This window comes from Salvelinus namaycush, unplaced genomic scaffold (assembly GCF_016432855.1).
Source record: "Salvelinus namaycush isolate Seneca unplaced genomic scaffold, SaNama_1.0 Scaffold99, whole genome shotgun sequence".
Lineage (NCBI taxonomy): Eukaryota > Metazoa > Chordata > Actinopteri > Salmoniformes > Salmonidae > Salvelinus > Salvelinus namaycush.
Genome location: NW_024061741.1, coordinates 407,915 through 426,812, shown reverse-complemented (window position 1 = coordinate 426,812; position 18,898 = coordinate 407,915). Strand labels below are relative to the sequence as shown.

Here is an 18,898-nt window from a genome sequence, read left to right as displayed (position 1 = left end):
CCTAGCCTGACTCTATACCTGATAACATGATGATTCCCACTCTCCCCTAGCCTGACTCTATACCTGATAACATGATGATTCCCACTCTCCCCTAGCCTGACTCTATACCTGATAACATGATGATTCCCACTCTCCCCTAGCCTGACTCTATACCTGATAACATGATGATTCCCACTCTCCCCTAGCCTGACTCTATACCTGATAACATGATGATTCCCACTCTCCCCTAGCCTGACTCTATACCTGATAACATGATGATTCCCACTCTCCCCTAGCCTGACTCTATACCTGATAACATGATGATTCCCACTCTCCCCTAGCCTGACTCTATACCTGATAACATGATGATTCCCACTCTCCCCTAGCCTGACTCTATACCTGATAACATGATGATTCCCACTCTCCCCTAGCCTGACTCTATACCTGATAACATGATGATTCCCACTCTCCCCTAGCCTGACTCTATACCTGATAACATGATGATTCCCACTCTCCCCTAGCCTGACTCTATACCTGATAACATGATGATTCCCACTCTCCCCTAGCCTGACTCTATACCTGATAACATGATGATTCCCACTCTCCCCTAGCCTGACTCTATACCTGATAACATGATGATTCCCACTCTCCCCTAGCCTGACTCTATACCTGATAACATGATGATTCCCACTCTCCCCTAGCCTGACTCTATACCTGATAACATGATGATTCCCACTCTCCCCTAGCCTGACTCTATACCTGATAACATGATGATTCCCACTCTCCCCTAGCCTGACTCTATACCTGATAACATGATGATTCCCACTCTCCCCTAGCCTGACTCTATACCTGATAACATGATGATTCCCACTCTCCCCTAGCCTGACTCTATACCTGATAACATGATGATTCCCACTCTCCCCTAGCCTGACTCTATACCTGATAACATGATGATTCCCACTCTCCCCTAGCCTGACTCTATACTCTATACCTTTAGGATACTGGTTTCTGCTGGGGTCCATAAAACATGAAGGCTCTAAAAACACCAACTCATGCTTTCACCTAGGTTTCCTCATCAGGCAACAGGAGAGGTGTTCCCACATCATGTCATCCTCACTTCGCCTCTATTTTTCATGCTTATATGCAGTCAACAAGTATAGATATTGTTTTCCCAAGTATAATGATTGTTTTCCCAAACAAGCCCTCTCCCCTTCTGAGTCTAGGATGTACAATGAATCTCTGTGGCTAGGCAGGTAGTGTCTCCCAGTCTTCATATCAGTCAGGAGAAGCCTTCAGATTAGGAAGTCCACATTCTTGCAGCCTGCCTCAGTCCTTTGTTAATTACCCAGACTCATACACAAACAGCTATTTGAGAATAAGCAATTTATATAATGATGTAAAACAGTGAAGCTATAAGAAAGTTTTATACGCCAATAGTTCACACTCTATATAGTTAGCTCTACGATATGACTCCTATCTCACTCTTGTGGAAATATTCTGTCTCAGAGACAGGCCCCTTTGTACTTTGCCACCGGCCACAAATACAGTTGCACATAGATCATTCCATCTGACCCATAACACATGAATTACTGCTACTAGGCCACTTTAAGAAACATACTAAAACGTGGTCAAGTCAAATAATTAGTCCCTCATCTGGAACAGTGATCACTCACATGTTCCACACCACCTTGAATACATATTGCCTTGAACAGGGAAGATAAAGAATACATGTTTAATCATTTTCTCTCCTTCTCGACTTTCTGAATCATACTTTAAACTACTGATAAATGATCCCATGCTTCTTGAATCTATGACTTTAATTTAAGACTCACACACCGACACTGGCAGAATGTTCATCTAAAGACAGGGGTGTATACATGTACTACATGTCAACATATATATATTCATCTGATATTTCTAGCATTAACTTTGTCCTTGTCTTATACTATCGCCAGTGGCATGTTAGTGACACATCAGTATCTCAATTTCTAGTCCAAATTACTAAATAACATTTCAAAGTGTGCAGACCCCCACAATCAACCTAATACCCAAAATAAACCATTTTGGACCATCCTAAATCAGTTACGGTAACGGTTGACCACCCCTCCCCCTCCCAGCACTCATTCTTCTGGTGTCTCTTTGTTTTCTTCTTAAGATAGCGTTGCAGTTCATCCTCACAATGGTACACATGGAACTCATGCCTGTCAATGTGGATGGCCCTTGATAATGTCCCGATTTCAATATCCCCAAGCAGACGAAACTCTCACCTGAGCCGCCGCCACCACCCTTTGTGGTCCATTCTGTCTTATCCGTTTTCCGGCCAGTCCACAAGCAGCATGAGATACGTTTGGAGGGGTTAAGGATCACACTGTTCTCGGTGGAATGATCCCTTCCATGCATCTAGATACCATCTGTGGTCACATTCACCATAACCTCGAGAGAGAGAGAGGACAGACCAGAACAACAGTTTAGGCTATTTCTGATTCAGGAAATCCAGAATAACCTTTCACTGTATGACAAATTATTACATTCCCAATATTCTTAATTCTAATTTCTAAGGCAAATATCAAAGAGAATCACAACTGTTCAAACCATTTCAAATGTCAAAGAGAATCACAACTGTTTGCAAATTGGCTTATACTCCCCTATCATGTTGGCAACCTCATGGCAGAGTTACAGGGTCAGGGAGTCAGAGAACAGCAGACCCAATCTGGTGAGATGTGTATTGAAGCCAAACAACAACAGCAATACACTACTTACTAGCATTTACCAGCATTTACATATTATACTGAAATCTCACCCAGTGTCTCTAGCCTTTGAGTGATCAGGCCTCACCAGAAAGTCAGAGCAAAGGTCATTCAACACCATTAAGTGAGTGTTCTTTCCCCTTTCAGAGTAACATGAGTTATCAGTTTCCTTCAACTAGGACATCTTTCCAGTAGGAAATCCCTCTCAATCACTACTGCTAATACACATGGATCACTCTCAAACAATGTTCTGCTTTTACCCCTATTGTAAGGTTGAGAAACATGCAAAACAAACATGATAACTTTCTCCTTATTGGAAGGCATTGTTTTCATTTTAGTCTAACAATGTTACTCTTAATAAAAGGATAAAGGATTCATTTACATTGGGTGTTCGTCTTAAGTGGAGAAATTCCATTACAAAAGTCATGCAGGAGAGTTTTTGGAAACCAAATTCCAAACTCCCGAAATGATTTGAAATGATGAATATGGGAGAAAATCAAAACCAAACTCACAAAGTTATCCAAACTATTATGTCAGTGTGACATCATAAACAAGTGATCTTGTGTCCCTGAGTCTGTTGTTGTTGGTTCTCTCTCCAGTGGCTGATAAAATCGCCTACCTGCTGGGCCTGAACTCAGCTGAGATGTTGAAGGCTCTGTGCTACCCCAGAGTGAAGGTCGGCAATGAGTATGTGACCAAGGGACAGACTGTGGCTCAGGTAAGACTGCAAAACACAGCATCTACCAATTTCTGAGCACTGGAATTATTTTGGGGACGAGTGCATTGCTTTTTTAAATAGTGATGTTGTTTATCCCAAGGTCTTATCACCTTATCACCAGACACGGTCAATATCTCATGTATTAATTTGAGGTATTATCATTGCAGGTTAATAACTCAGTCAGTGCTCTGGCCAAGTCCATCTATGAGAGGATGTTCTTGTGGATGGTCATCCGTATCAATGAGATGTTGGACACCAAGAATCCAAGGCAGTTCTATATCGGTGTGCTTGACATTGCCGGGTTTGAGATCTTTGATGTGAGTATGAGACCAGAACAAGACAATTAGATGTGATTGAGATGGATTACAGTCTTGTATGATGAAATGATCCCTTTTAAAACTCCATCAACAGTACAACAGCATGGAGCAGCTGTGCATCAACTTCACCAATGAGAAACTGCAACAGTTTTTCAACCACACCATGTTCGTCCTGGAGCAAGAGGAGTACAAAAAGGAGGGAATCGTCTGGGCCTTCATTGACTTCGGCATGGACTTGGCTGCCTGCATTGAGCTTATTGAGAAGGTAAGCTGTCTGTGAGGATTTTAATGGACCATTATAATGGACTGCAAAAGCAAAGATCATAGTGAGCCCTGTGTGAGATATTATCACAGTGGTACAACGTATCTGACTGTTGAGAACTCAATATGTTTCCTATTATGTTCCCCGAAATGAATGTAATCCGCAAATAGAATGTTTACTAAAGGAATGAATGTTATCCTAAACGGAAATATCACTAATTTGATATACATCTCTTTTCGTAAAGCCATTGGGCATCTTCTCCATCCTTGAAGAGGAGTGCATGTTCCCCAAGTCTTCAGACACTACCTTCAAGGACAAGCTGTACGCCCAGCATCTTGGTAAAACAAAGGCGTTTGAGAAGCCCAAGCCTGCCAAAGGCAAGGCAGAGGCCCACTTCTCCCTGGTGCACTACGCCGGCACTGTGGACTACAACATCACTGGCTGGCTGGAGAAGAACAAGGACCCTTTGAACGACTCAGTTTGTCAACTGTACGGGAAGTCAGGAGTCAAAATGTTGGCTGCCCTGTATCCCCCTCCCCCTCCTGAGGGTAAGACTAGCATCATGTCACAACATTTAATTAAATACTAGTTACAAGTCAGACCCAAATGTTCTTTGGTCTTTCAATGTATCACAATTTCTCAACGTTTATTACTAGGTTGATTTACTCATAGACTTGGTTAATTTAATCATGCAGTAGGTCTTATTTAACACAATCTCATTGGCAGCATTTGCCTCTAGATACATGTGAAGTTAACTTTTACCGCCTCTCAACCCCGGATCCGGGATCACCCCCCACCCCCCCCCACACTGATTAGCATCGCTAGCATAGCGTCACAATTAAATAGTAGCATCTAAATATCATTAAATCACAAGTCCAAGACACCAAATGAAAGATACAGATCTTGTGAATAAAGCCACCATTTCAGATTTTTAAAATGTTTTACAGGGAAGACAAAATATGTAAATCTATTAGCTAACCACGTTAGCAAAAGACACCACTTTCCTAACTCCATCAGTTTCTTACTCCATCAGGTGCTATCACCAATTCGGCCAAATAAAGATATTGATAGCCACTAACCAAGAAAAAACCTCATCAGATGACAGTCTGATAACATATTTATTGTATAGGATAGGTTTTGTTAGAAAAATGTGCATATTTCAGGTATAAATCATAGTTTACAATTGCACCCACCATCACAACTCGACTAGAATAAATACACAGAGCAACGTGTATTACCTAATTACTAATCATAAAATATTTCTTAAAAATACACAACTCACAGCAATGGAAAGACACAGATCTTGTGAATTCAGACAATATTTCAGATGTTCTAAGTGTTTTACAGCGAAAACACAATAAATCGTTATATTAGCATACCACATATGCAAACGTTACCCGACCATTGATTCAAGCCAAAGAGAGCGATATCGTTATCATCGCCAAAATATATTAATTTTTTCACTAACCTTCTCAGAATTCTTCCGATGACACTCCTGTAACATCATATTACAACATACATATAGAGTTTGTTCGAAAATGTGCATATTTAGCCACAAACAACCGTGGTTATACAATGACAATACTAGCAAAACTAGCCTGAAAATGTCGGACGCCATCTTTCACAGTGATCTTGTCTCATGGATAACTATTCATAAACTTGACTAAAAAAATATAAGTTGGACAGCTATCGAAAGACAAATTAGTTCTTAATGCAATCGCTGAATTACATTTCTAAAATTATCCTTACTGTGCAATACAGGGTTCGCCAAGCGAAGCTATACCAAACAAAATGGCGGAATATGCGTTTAAAATTTTTCGACAGAACAACGATTTACCATCTTAAATATTTCTTACTATGAGGTGATCTTCCATCAGAATCTTGGGCAATGTATCCTTTCTTGGGTCTAATCTTCTTTTGGTCGAAAGATGTCCTCTGTCTGTCGAAATGCCCACTAACGTTCGACCGGGACCCCGAAACGTGCCCAAAGCTTCAAAGAGCATCACATAGAAATGCCTCAAAATCGCACTAAACGGATATAAATTGCTATAAAACGGTTTAAATTAACTACCTTATGATGTTTTTAACACCTATAACGAGTAAAAACATGACCGGCGCTATATTACTGGCTAAACCAAGGCTTGGAAAAAGCCCAGTCCAACGTCCTTCTTGCGTTGAGCGCAGGGTCCAAAAGAACGCTACTTCCGGTATTTGGTGATTTATAGAGGCACTGATTGCGCAATCGACTCCATTCAAATTGTCACCACTTACTGACATCTAGAGGAAGGCGTGGGCAGTGTTTGTATCCTCATAGGATTTACAGGGACTTTAAAACTGATCTGGAACCAGAGGCCAAGATTTCTGAAATCTCACACACTGGGAGGAAAAGTGCTGTAGAATGAGTTCTGTTTCACTCAGAGACATAATTCAAACGGCTATAGAAACTAGAGAGTGTTTTCTATCCAATAATAACAATAATATGCATATTGTACGAGCAAGAATTGAGTACTAGGCAGTTTAATCTGTAGAGCAAATTATGCTAATGCAAAACACACCCCTATAGTGGCAAGAAGTTAACCAGAGATTCTCTGGTTTATAATTAGTGTGCTTGCTGAAGACAAGACCACTCTAGATTTCTTACTCTTATTATTATTCTATTTATTCCACCCGCTCTAGGAAATGTACTTTTCTAGTTATCTTTTACTTTTCCCCATTTTAACAGATAAAGCCAAGAAAGGAGGCAAGAAGAAGGGTGGTTCCATGCAGACAGTGTCCTCCCAGTTCAGGGTGAGCTTTTGAAATGTGTATATTCAGTCCTTTAAAATGTGCATTGATTATCGTAAATTATTTCTGAGAAAATGGTTTGTAACCCTCTTACAGGAGAACTTACATAAGCTGATGACCAACTTGAGGAGCACTCATCCTCACTTTGTGCGCTGCCTGATCCCCAACGAGTCAAAGACTCCAGGTACAAGAATATCTTATCAGTACACTATCAGTGACTTTAACAATCCCAATCTTTAACCTGATTATGAGTATTAAAAGAGACTTGTTTTGTTTTACCAGGTCTGATGGAGAACTTCCTGGTTATCCACCAGCTCAGGTGTAATGGTGTACTGGAGGGTATCAGGATCTGCAGAAAGGGCTTCCCCAGCAGAATCATCTATGCTGACTTCAAACAAAGGTATACACACACAAACACAAATGCACAAAGGTTTTCCCAGCATCAGAATAGTCTTACCTTTTACGAAATATAACCAACATATTACAACTTGACATACTTTAAAAATGTCTCCTCATTCAGGTACAAAGTACTGAATGCCAGTGTCATCCCTGAGGGCCAGTTCATGGACAACAAGAAGGCTTCTGAGAAGCTGCTTGGGTCCATTGATGTGAATCACGAGGATTACAAGTTTGGACACACCAAGGTCAGTCAAATGCCCCCAGCAAAAGCTGACATCAAAACACAACTTGAATAATAATTTAAACCTGTACCATATAAAATCTCTCCAGTTGATCTATCCATCCTTTTGTTCTTTCTTCTTCATTTAACTAATGGAAAAGGTGGAAAAACATTGTACTGTTTTTTTCTTCAGTCATTCATCACAAGTATAGACGAGAAACTAAACTCATTACCATGTGCATTGTGTTAGAGTGGTATGGCTGCAGTTATCTGTATCTGTGTACATTATTAATCTACAACTGTACAATAACTAACAACTTAGAAACAACCGATCCAATGGTATGTTTGTAACCGTTGCAAGTTTAATGTTTTTTAAATCAATCTAGTGGTGTTGTTCCCCTCTTTTGATTCAACCCTTTCTATCTGTCACCATCTGTGGTTCCATTGACCATGTTAACCTGTGTCTCAGGTCTTCTTCAAAGCCGGTCTGCTGGGTGTCCTGGAGGAGATGAGAGATGAGAAGCTGGCCTCTCTAGTCGGCATGGTCCAGGCTCTCAGCCGTGGATTCCTCATGAGGAGAGAGTTTAGCAAGATGATGGAGAGGAGGTGAGGAATAGCAGACATCTTGGCAAAGCTTTCTGTCAACCACCTGTATCTAATGCATTATGATTACATACTGTATATGCTGTGAGTTGTTCAGAATGAGAAAGTACATCTTATAATGGTCTAATAAAGCTTTTGGGTTCATTCATTTAGTCCAGAAATGGATGTAGCAACTAAGGATTCTAGCTTTATAGCTGCAGTTTGGGATTTGGCTGTTCAACTGTCATCATTAAATGTGTGGTATTTACCTTTTAATTCTTGAAGAATATAAAATGCATCATGAGCTTAGCATAACCTGTCAGTCCTTGCATCTAGTCCGCTATCTGTGAATTTAGGAGGGGTTACATTTCCCTAACCCCTTTGCTCAGCTGTAAACAAACAGTGACAGGTGGTTCTGTTTTGTTGTTCATCTAATCACTCACCATGCCACTCCATCGTTTCTGTCGACCAGAGAATCAATTTACGCCATCCAGTACAACATCCGCTCATTCATGAATGTCAAAACCTGGCCATGGATGAAGTTGTACTTCAAGATCAAGCCCCTGCTGCAGAGCGCTGAGACTGAGAAGGAGCTGGCCAACATGAAGGAGAACTATGAGAAGATGAAGACAGACCTGGCCAAGGCTCTGTCCACGAAGAAGCAAATGGAGGAGAAGTTGGTGTCCCTGACGCAGGAGAAGAATGACCTGTCGCTCCAAGTCGCATCTGTGAGTGAACAACTACCCTCGTATGGGCACATTTACATACACATGAATACACACACATACACACACATATGAACACACTGTAAAGTATGTGGCTAACTCACACATTTTTATTGCCCATGTTATATATTGTATATATTTCATGAATGTCTATTGATTTGCTCTGAACTTTTTGACTAAAGTGTATATTTTGACACAAAAAATTAGGTCGCTGAATTTTTTCTCCTGTTCTGAAACCAGGAAGGAGAGAGTCTGAATGATGCTGAGGAAAGGTGTGAGGGGCTCATCAAGAGCAAGATCCAGCAGGAGGCCAAACTCAAAGAGACGACCGAGAGGCTGGAGGATGAGGAGGAGATCAATGCTGAGTTGACTGCCAAGAAGAGGAAGCTGGAGGATGAGTGCTCTGAACTGAAGAAGGACATTGATGACCTGGAGCTCACCCTGGCCAAAGTGGAGAAGGAGAAGCACGCCACTGAAAACAAGGTCTTGTGTCTTACCATAGACAGTCTAACCAAACAATAATCACCTCAAAACATAGCTTAACAGAAATGGAATTCACGTTGTACAATAGTAGAATTTCAGTTGCGTGGTACTCTCAACATTCATTGCATGTTCTGATCCCCCTCATTTATGTTTTCCACTCAGTACACTGGCATTGTTAACACTTCCATCTAGTGTTGAATCTATAGTACAGTAAATGTAGATGCAGTTCTAATCTTAATGAAATGAATGCAATATATAACAAACTAAATCTCCCCTTTATGGTGAAGTATAATTATGTTGTGGCCATTTACAGGTTAAAAACCTGACAGAGGAGATGGCGTCTATGGATGAGAGTGTTGCCAAGCTGACCAAGGAGAAGAAAGCCCTCCAAGAGGCCCACCAGCAGACACTGGATGACCTGCAGGCAGAGGAGGACAAAGTCAACACTCTGACCAAGGCCAAGACCAAGCTGGAACAGCAAGTGGACGACGTGAGTGGTTTGACATTTTGGCCATGATAGTATGTAAGATGATATTATCTTCAGTTGTTTAGATTTGAACAATATATGTATTTTTATCTTCTAGCTTGAGGGTTCTCTGGAGCAAGAGAAGAAGCTTCGTATGGACCTTGAGCGATCCAAGAGAAAGCTGGAGGGAGATCTGAAACTGGCCCAGGAGTCCATAATGGACCTGGAGAATGACAAGCAGCAAGCTGATGAGAAAATCAAGAAGTAAACACAAACCTATGACTACAGTATTAGCTGCTATAATGGTTGTTCTTGACAAATTCTTGTAATAAGGAATTAACACTTGAATGGTATTTTTAAAAGCAAAGTAAATGGTATGATTCTCTCCCTTTACACTATCAAACAAAAACTAACTCTGCAATCGGTGTATTTGTGTTTCTTAGGAAGGAGTTTGAGACCACCCAGCTCCTCAGCAAGGTTGAGGATGAGCAGTCTCTGGGAGCTCAGCTGCAGAAGAAGATCAAGGAACTCCAGGTACAGTACAGGATATAAGCTCCAGTACAGAAAAGCACAGACTTGAATCATTTCCTGAAAACATTGTTCTGGTAGCACACATTTCCCGGTGGCTTCTGATGGCTGAGTAGGTTGGAAGATGGTGGTTCTGAACATTGTGGTTTTGGTTCCTGCATGGGACACTGTCTACTGAATATATTAGTGTAACTGGCTTTTTATTAAACACATTTATGCAAAATATACATACTATTATTATTTTGTGAGGTTCAATTGTTTCAACTGTATTGTAGTGTTCATCCCCCCTGCTCCTGCCCCCTGTTCTAGGCCCGTATTGAGGAGCTGGAGGAGGAAATTGAGGCTGAGCGTGCTGCCAGGGCTAAGGTTGAGAAGCAGAGGGCCGATCTCTCCAGGGAACTTGAGGAGATCAGCGAGAGGCTGGAGGAGGCCGGAGGCGCCACTGCTGCTCAGATTGAGATGAACAAGAAGCGTGAGGCTGAGTTCCAGAAGCTGCGTCGTGATCTTGAAGAGTCCACCCTGCAGCATGAGGCCACAGCCGCCGCTCTGCGCAAGAAGCAGGCCGACAGTGTGGCTGAGCTCGGGGAGCAGATCGACAACCTGCAGCGCGTCAAGCAGAAGCTGGAGAAGGAGAAGAGCGAGTACAAGATGGAGATTGATGACCTCTCTAGCAACATGGAGGCCGTCGCCAAGGCTAAGGTGAGTAGTGATGTTTTGGTAAAGCAGTGTTGAGGAGGGTCAACTACATTACCATTCAAGTGAACTGAAGTTGACAGGAGTCACATATATAAAGTAATGATGGAAAATGTTTCACTAACAGGGCAATCTGGAGAAGATGTGCCGTACTCTTGAGGACCAGCTGAGTGAGCTCAAGACTAAGAATGATGAGAATGTTCGCCAGGTCAACGACATCAGTGGACAGAGAGCCAGACTCCTGACAGAAAATGGTACCTTCAACAATGAACAACAAGCCAATGCTTTCCTTCAGAAAACACAATAACGTGTTGGGGGCTGTATCCACATAATTTATACTGTAATATTCCCCACCTAACATTGCCCTACGATACCTCAAAATAAATGTTCAATCTTAGAGAACAGAGACCCTATTAACAAGATGTCCCTCTGTCCCTGCAGGTGAGTTTGGCCGCCAGCTGGAGGAGAAGGAAGCCCTGGTGTCTCAACTGACCAGAGGAAAACAGGCCTTCACCCAGCAGGTGGAGGAGCTGAAGAGGGCGATTGAGGAGGAGGTCAAGGTAAGGGACCCAAAATGGACTCCACGTCCACAGAGTTTAGAGCTATATCTTCATATAGACGGTGACTACGCCACCCTCTGAGACTTCTACTGTCTCTCAACCCTCAGAGAATTCTACTGTCTCTCCACCCTCAGAGACTTTTTCCCATAATTTGTTTGAGCATCTCGCTAATCATTCTTTGTCTTTCTCTTTCTTTCTCACAGGCTAAAAACGCACTGGCCCACGGTGTCCAGTCTGCCCGCCATGACTGTGACCTCCTGAGGGAGCAGTTTGAGGAGGAGCAGGAGGCCAAGGCAGAGCTGCAACGTGGCATGTCCAAGGCCAACAGTGAGGTGGCTCAGTGGAGGACTAAGTATGAAACTGATGCCATCCAGCGTACAGAGGAGCTGGAGGAGGCCAAGTGAGTCGCACACAACAGAAAAACTCAGATATGGTGTGGATGGTGAGGGTGGTAGGGGGCTCTGAGAAAATGTTACATCAATATGTATTGTTTATCAAAATAAAATAAATACACCATTAAACCACCCTCTGTTGTCCAACAGGAAGAAGCTGGCCCAGCGTCTGCAGGATGCTGAGGAGACCATTGAGGCGACCAACTCCAAGTGCGCCTCCCTGGAGAAGACCAAGCAGAGGCTGCAGGGAGAGGTGGAGGACCTCATGATTGATGTTGAGAGAGCCAACGCATTGGCCGCCAACCTCGACAAGAAGCAGAGGAACTTTGACAAGGTGAAAATGAATAAACCTATATTTTTTATCAATTGTATAATTATTTCTCATTTCTAATTTAAAAACTCTTCATCTATGACTTCTAATTAAAATTCCATGGATTCTCCTAGGTTCTGGCAGAGTGGAAGCAGAAGTATGAGGAGGGCCAGGCTGAGCTGGAAGGAGCTCAGAAGGAGGCTCGCTCTATGAGCACTGAACTCTTCAAGATGAAGAACTCCTACGAGGAGGCTCTGGATCATCTGGAGACTCTGAAGAGAGAGAACAAGAACCTGCAACGTGAGCATTTGGCAGCAGTTCTATTTGGCTCATGTTTGACTAGTGTTTTGAAAATGGAGGGAACTGTAATCATCAACATTAATTTTACAACATTTCAGAATTGTCACATACAGTATAATTTGTAAATATTTTACTTGTAGTTGTTATTCCTTTGAACATTCCAATAAGTGGTCGGCGATTAGATTTGCAAGATCCTATGAAGTGCTGTTAATTAATTAACTGTTAATATGATTTCATGTCAAATTCAGCACACTGGAATATCCACTGAAAATCTCCCAAGTGTAAACTGCTCCTGTGTGTGTGTGTGCAGAGGAGATCTCTGACCTGACTGAGCAGATCGGAGAGACTGGCAAGAGCATCCATGAGCTGGAGAAGGCTAAGAAGACCGTGGAGACAGAGAAGTCTGAGATCCAGACCGCTCTGGAGGAGGCTGAGGTACAAACTACAGCTGTTTGATGGGGAAAGCAGTGTTACACTAGCCAACGCCAGCTACAGTCCAATGATCCTTGTATTGGAGTTTGTTGTAGTCATACATATTTAATTCCTACATACAAATGTATTGAACATGATTTTTCTGACTGCTTCTGTTTGTCCAGGGAACACTGGAGCACGAGGAATCCAAGATTCTGCGTGTGCAGCTGGAGCTGAACCAGATCAAGGGTGAGGTGGACAGGAAGATCGCTGAGAAGGATGAGGAGATGGAGCAGATCAAGAGGAACAGCCAGAGGGTGGTTGACTCCATGCAGAGCACCCTGGACTCTGAGGTCAGGAGCAGGAATGATGCCCAGAGGGTGAAGAAGAAGATGGAGGGAGACCTGAACGAGATGGAGATCCAGCTGAGCCACTCCAACAGGCAGGCCGCTGAGGCCCAGAAACAGTTGAGGAACGTCCAGGGACAGCTCAAGGTAAAGGGACTGGGACATCAGGCTCAAAAACCTGAACATAGCTAGGGATTTGTTTGTGAATCTGTAGAAAAGAATTGAACAGAGGAATTGAATAGAGTGGACAATGCACTGTAGAAAGTTAGGGATACTGGGTAAATTCTTCCCAATTAACATTTATATCACCCATCCTATCACCCCTATTTCCACAAGTCCTAATGAATGTATGTCCTTGTGAACCACAGGATGCCCAATTGCACCTTGACGATGCCGTCCGTGTCGCAGAGGACATGAAGGAGCAGGCAGCCATGGTGGAGCGTAGAAATGGTCTGATGGTGGCTGAGATCGAGGAGCTGAGAGTTGCTCTGGAGCAGACAGAGAGAGGCCGCAAAGTGGCTGAGACTGAGCTGGTAGACGCAGCGAGCGTGTTGGACTGCTGCACTCCCAAGTATGGGTCAAAGCCATTTCCAACCAAGCATACTGTTTAAACACACCTTGAATTCAACAATGCATGCATTGAGAGTTTAATAATTTCATCCTTGTAAATTCTCTTTAGAGCTAAACAAATCGTCTTGTTTCCTCCTTCAGAACACCAGCCTTCTGAACACCAAGAAGAAGCTGGAGACTGACCTGGTGCAGGTGCAGGGAGAGGTGGACGACATCGTCCAGGAGGCCAGGAATGCAGAAGAGAAGGCCAAGAAGGCAATCACTGACGTGAGTCCTTGAATTACATCATCTTGATTTTTCCTAAGGGCCAATGGTAGCTGGGCTGGTTAAGAACAACAAAGATCTCAGAGGGAACGTTATGATTTTTGCCAATTGGTGCATTAATTAAACAAACTACTTTTCCAGGCGGCCATGATGGCTGAGGAGCTGAAGAAGGAGCAGGACACCAGTTCTCACCTGGAGAGGATGAAGAAGAACCTGGAGATCACAGTCAAGGACCTGCAGCACCGCCTGGATGAGGCTGAGAATCTGGCCATGAAGGGAGGCAAGAAGCAGCTCCAGAAACTGGAGTCCAGGGTGAGTTACCAGCAGGGTGGATTTGGGGTTGGATTAAAAAACAGTTTGCTGGAAATGTATTTGATCATGTAAAATACACTGGAGCATTTTGTAATTACTTTTTCTCTCATTAACCCACCTTAATCAGGAGTTTCCAAATGTCTTTGCATCAGGGACCCCTTCATAATATCATAACACAACTCTTACATTAGAGTGCGATATAAAAAGCATCCACGCAGTTTTAATATGACTTCAGCAGTGCATGGTCGGACTAATCAAGTCTTGGCCGCTGGAAAAGAACATTTGAAAGTCCGCTCTCTTGGCATCAGAGGGAATATTTTCCCATTTTAAAGCATAAATTACAGTGCAATTATGTTCAAAACAAAACATTGTAAATATGTCACACTTATGTTATGGACTTGAGAAGAATTGGAGCCAAGACCTTCAAATAAAGTCAAGATATAAAACTGTATTTATCTAGTTGTTTCATTTAGGCTTGTAAAGTTCTTCTAAACTGCAATTTAAGTTAATAGATTCAATAATAATAATAATGATAATAATAATACAAATGTCTGATACATAAACACACATTGATCTAATTCATCTCATAGTAATATTTTATTTACATCTAGTCACGTGTTTCATTTCTCTCTCTCTAGATCGCAAGCTACATGTCTATTTTTCTGCTGCAAAAGGGCCGTTACTAGGGAAGCTAGCGTTGCTATGCGGGGCTACCAGCTAGAAGGCTAACGACTAAATTAGCTTGTAGGCTACAGGACTTTCATAAGTTCATAAAAACATGAAAACATAACATCTTAACAAACATTACTCTCTAGAATATGGTGCTTTTCCACTCGCTTACCTTAAAAATAAAGACATAAAAATGTATTTATGTCGGTGCTTCTGTCTTGCTGTCGCAAACTCATTACATTCAAACAGGCCAGTGGCGCCTCTGTTGGTCATACTGGTACTGCAACATGCACTGCTAAATGCACGACAAAATCGGTCAAATAAAAAAAAGAGTCCTATATATTATAACTACAAGAAGAATTGACCTTTAAAATGTATAATTGTCAGAATAATGTGCCGACCAATATCCCTGTGAGCCTCCCATGCCCATGTTGTACATCTAAGGGTTTAGAACATAAACAGTGGATTAATAATATTACATTGTATTGTATTGGACCTTCTAATCTTGTTCCACAGATCCTTGGTAGTTTAAATCTGTTGTTGCTAGCAATATTCATGAACAAATTTAAGGGTAAATTCCACTTTGGGAACCACTTGGAAAAGTACATAATGAAAAGACAACAATTGTGCCTCCTTGACTGGGTAGAAGACTATACCTCTGTTTCACAAAGATTTGTTTCACCACCTCAAACAAATGCCTAAATGTATTTGTTCCACAAAGGTGCGTGAGCTCGAACTGAGGTGGAGGCAGAGCAGAGAAGAGGTGCAGACGCGGTCAAGGGAGTCCGGAAGTATGAGCGCAGAGTCAAGGAGCTCACTTACCAGGTAAGAGAAAGTGCATTCTTCACACACTTGACACTAACACAGACAGGTTTGTGTATAAAACTATACTGACAATGATTTTATCTTCTCCCACAGACTGAGGAGGATAAGAAGAACGTTAACAGACTTCAGGACCTGGTAGATAAGCTGCAGATGAAAGTGAAGGCCTACAAGAGGAATTCTGAGGAAGCAGTAAGTCACATACTGAGTCAAATACTCTGAATGCAGAAATTCAAAAAAATAAAATGTTTATCCCTAGTAAACATTACAATACTTAATATCCATACAATGTAGTTTGAAGTAAGTGTTGCTACAACACACCAGTCAACAACGACAATTGATAGTGCAAGTAATTGCTGATGAAATTGTACACATTTCTGAGTGCCTCCTATGTGTTACCAACTTAAAGAAGAGAGTTTGAATATTAATTAGCTGGTCTAGTGATTGTGCTGGAGGCAGTGGTTTGATCCCCCGTTCTCACTTTCTCTGCTGTATCATCTATCTCCCTGTATACATTGTTATCCTAAATCTGTCTTTTTTGTATTTAAAAAAATATACCTTTAAAAACAGAATATTAATTTGCTACCTGAAGCTTCAAACTTTAAATGCTGATGTTCTGCTCTCCCTCTCTTCTCCTCACCCAGGAGGAAGCAGCCAATAGCCATATGTCTAAGTTCAGGAAGGTTCAGCATGAGCTGGAGGAGGCTGAGGAGCGTGCTGACATCGCTGAGACTCAGGTCAACAAGCTCAGAGCCAAGACACGTGACTCTGGAAAGGTACAGAACTGCTGCTAAACCTATCCCTGACTCATGTTCAGATATGACCACATCAACACCACCTATGAGTCAGTCTTCTCAGAGGTCAACACAGACCTTTTACACTCAACTGTATTTAAGATCACCACATCAGCACATTTCAGGAAGGGCAAAAAAAGAAAGGTTAATTCTGTTGGTACTTCAAAATTGAAAATCCAAGCTGAGCACTGAGCACTAAATGCTTGATATATTATATTCTATCCATATATTTATCATGTTCATTATTATTACTGATCCATTATATTCTATCAATATATTTATCATGTTCATTATTATTACTGATACATTATATTATTTATGTCTTCTTACAGGGAAAAGAAGTTGCTGAATAAACAAGACCAAAGTATTGAAGATCAAAGTCTTACCATTTTCCTGTGTTGCATAAAATATGATTTTCATGGTGAAATGTTGAGCGTTGATTAAAAACATGTAGATCTACATACACTTCCTTTGTGACTGTGGACTTATTACTCAGCAAACAGATTTTTAATACCATAAAATATATTGTTCTTTAATTAATGGAGCAATTTGGGATTCCAACAACAACAAAGCAGACACCCCAGCAAAGCGGTAACTTTTATTGGTAAACATCTGAGGGATGAGGCTAGGGAAATGTAACCACTATCAAATTCTCAGACTGAGCTATGGATGTAAGGACTGACCATCCATAACATAAAAATTATAGTTTTAACTCTTTACACTCTTTACACTGGAATTGTAGGGATATTCTCAGAACTATGTTCTCAGAAAACAACAAACCAGAGTTTTGCTTTTTTTTCCCCCCCACCTTTATTTAATCAGATAGGCTAGTTGAGAACAAGTTCCCATTTACAACTGCGACCTGGCCAAGATAAAGCAAAGCAGTTCGACACGTACACAGAGTTACACATGGAATAAACATACATATAATACAGGAGAAAAAAGTCTATATACAAATGAGGTAAGTTAAGGGAGGTAAGGCAATAAATAGGCCATAGTGGTGAGGTAATTACGATATAGCAATTAAACACTGGAGTGATAGATGTGCAGAAGATGAATGTGCAAGTAGAGATACTGGGGTGCAAAGGAGCAAAATAAATAAATAAATACAGTATGGGGATGAGGTAGTTGGATGGGCTATTTACAGATGGGCTATGCACATGTGCAATGATCTGTGAGCTGCTCTGACAGCTGGTGCTTGAAGTTAGTGAGGGAGATATGAGTCTCCGGCTTCAATGATTTTTGCAGTTCGTTCCAGTCATTGGCAACAGAGAACTGTAAGGAAAGGCGGCCAAAGGAAGAATTGGCTTTGGGGGTGACCAGTGAAATATACCTGCTGAAGCGCGTGCTACGGGTGGGTGCTGCTATGGTGACCAGTGAGCTGAGATAAGGCGGGGCTTTACCTAGCAAATACTTGTCGATGACCTGGAGCCAGTGGGTTTGGCGACGAGTATGAAGCGAGGGCCAGCCAACGAGAGCATACAGGTCGCAGTGGTGGGTAGTATATGGGGCTTTGGTGACAAAACGGATGGCACTGTGATAGACTGCATCCAATTTGTTGAGTAGAGTGTTGGAGGCTATTTTGTAAATGACATCACCGAAGTCGAGGATCGGTAGGATGGTCAGTTTTGCTAGGGTATGTTTGGCAGTATGAGTGAAGGATGCTTTGTTGCGAAATAGGAAGCCGATTCCAGATTTAATTTTGGATTGGAGATGCTTAATGTGGGTCTAGAAGGAGAGTTTACAGTCTAGCCAGACACCTAGGTATTTGTAGTTGTCCACATATTCTAAGTCAGAACCATCCAGTGTAGTGATGCTGGCGGGCAGGAGCGGGCACTGATCGGTTGAAGAGCATGCATTTAGTTTTACTTGCATTTAAGAGCAGTTGGAGGCCACAGAAGGAGAGTTGCATGGCATTGAAGCTCGTCTGGAGGTGGGTTAACACAGTGTCCAAAGAAGGGCCAGAAGTATACAGAATGGTGTCGTCTGCGTAGAGGTGGATCAGAGAATCACCAGCAGCAAGAGCGACATCATTGATGTATACAGAGAAGAGAAGTCGACCCGAGAGTTGAACCCTGTGGCACCCCCATAGAGACTGCCAGAGGTCCGGACAACAGGCCCTCCGATTTGACACACTGAACTCTATCAGAGAAGTACTTGGTGAGCCAGGCGAGGCAATCATTTGAGAAACCAAGGCCGTTGATTCTGCCGATAAGAATGTGGTGATTGACAGAGTCGAAAGCA

The 18,898-nt window shown here is 42.1% G+C and overlaps 1 pseudogene; it reads left to right on the top strand.

Moving 5' to 3' along the window:
• The first annotated feature begins 2,643 nt into the window (after nucleotides 1-2,643).
• LOC120043657 lies at nucleotides 2,644-17,082 on the top strand (annotated as a pseudogene).
• The last annotated feature ends 1,816 nt before the right edge of the window (nucleotides 17,083-18,898 follow it).